This window comes from Diachasmimorpha longicaudata, unplaced genomic scaffold (assembly GCF_034640455.1).
Source record: "Diachasmimorpha longicaudata isolate KC_UGA_2023 unplaced genomic scaffold, iyDiaLong2 ctg00000207.1, whole genome shotgun sequence".
Taxonomy (NCBI): Eukaryota; Metazoa; Arthropoda; class Insecta; order Hymenoptera; family Braconidae; genus Diachasmimorpha; species Diachasmimorpha longicaudata.
This window is the reverse complement of record NW_026973997.1, coordinates 10,001-12,099: the sequence shown is the minus strand read 5'-3', so window position 1 is coordinate 12,099 and position 2,099 is coordinate 10,001.

Below are 2,099 nucleotides of genomic sequence, written 5' to 3'. Positions count from 1 at the left end.
TTTCATTTTTCCCAACTTTGAAAATAATCACTTGAAAAAAATCTTAGAATCCAAAGAATAGTATACTTGATCGTTCTACAAGTCGAAAATTGGAAAAATAAGTGATATTTTTGCTTGATGCTATTTTTGTCGGTATGCAAAATCGTTGTCAAGATTCTCAAACCTTAAAATCAGGCCAGCCGGCAATTGGCGGGTGAAAATTTCAATCAATTCCCATTCCTCACATCAAACTATGCATATAACAATAGCTTTTATGCTGAATGACGGCTATCCGGCTGTCCCTATCCAAAAATTGAGAAATCCATAAGTGTCCCTACCTACTTTGCGCCGAAGCAATACGAATCAAAAAGAACTACGAATGGGGACTTAGAATAATTTTTCATTTTTCCCAACTTTGAAAATAATCACTTGAAAAAAATCTTAGAATCCAAAGAATAGTATACTTGATCGTTCTACAAGTCGAAAATTGGAAAAATAAGTGATATTTTTGCTTGATGCTATTTTTGTCGGTATGCAAAATCGTTGTCAAGATTCTCAAACCTTAAAATCAGGCCAGCCGGCAATTGGCGGGTGAAAATTTCAATCAATTCCCATTCCTCACATCAAACTATGCATATAACAATAGCTTTTATGCTGAATGACGGCTATCCGGCTGTCCCTATCCAAAAATTGAGAAATCCATAAGTGTCCCTACCTACTTTGCGCCGAAGCAATACGAATCAAAAAGAACTACGAATGGGGACTTAGAATAATTTTTCATTTTTCCCAACTTTGAAAATAATCACTTGAAAAAAATCTTAGAATCCAAAGAATAGTATACTTGATCGTTCTACAAGTCGAAAATTGGAAAAATAAGTGATATTTTTGCTTGATGCTATTTTTGTCGGTATGCAAAATCGTTGTCAAGATTCTCAAACCTTAAAATCAGGCCAGCCGGCAATTGGCGGGTGAAAATTTCAATCAATTCCCATTCCTCACATCAAACTATGCATATAACAATAGCTTTTATGCTGAATGACGGCTATCCGGCTGTCCCTATCCAAAAATTGAGAAATCCATAAGTGTCCCTACCTACTTTGCGCCGAAGCAATACGAATCAAAAAGAACTACGAATGGGGACTTAGAATAATTTTTCATTTTTCCCAACTTTGAAAATAATCACTTGAAAAAAATCTTAGAATCCAAAGAATAGTATACTTGATCGTTCTACAAGTCGAAAATTGGAAAAATAAGTGATATTTTTGCTTGATGCTATTTTTGTCGGTATGCAAAATCGTTGTCAAGATTCTCAAACCTTAAAATCAGGCCAGCCGGCAATTGGCGGGTGAAAATTTCAATCAATTCCCATTCCTCACATCAAACTATGCATATAACAATAGCTTTTATGCTGAATGACGGCTATCCGGCTGTCCCTATCCAAAAATTGAGAAATCCATAAGTGTCCCTACCTACTTTGCGCCGAAGCAATACGAATCAAAAAGAACTACGAATGGGGACTTAGAATAATTTTTCATTTTTCCCAACTTTGAAAATAATCACTTGAAAAAAATCTTAGAATCCAAAGAATAGTATACTTGATCGTTCTACAAGTCGAAAATTGGAAAAATAAGTGATATTTTTGCTTGATGCTATTTTTGTCGGTATGCAAAATCGTTGTCAAGATTCTCAAACCTTAAAATCAGGCCAGCCGGCAATTGGCGGGTGAAAATTTCAATCAATTCCCATTCCTCACATCAAACTATGCATATAACAATAGCTTTTATGCTGAATGACGGCTATCCGGCTGTCCCTATCCAAAAATTGAGAAATCCATAAGTGTCCCTACCTACTTTGCGCCGAAGCAATACGAATCAAAAAGAACTACGAATGGGGACTTAGAATAATTTTTCATTTTTCCCAACTTTGAAAATAATCACTTGAAAAAAATCTTAGAATCCAAAGAATAGTATACTTGATCGTTCTACAAGTCGAAAATTGGAAAAATAAGTGATATTTTTGCTTGATGCTATTTTTGTCGGTATGCAAAATCGTTGTCAAGATTCTCAAACCTTAAAATCAGGCCAGCCGGCAATTGGCGGGTGAAAATTTCAATCAATTCC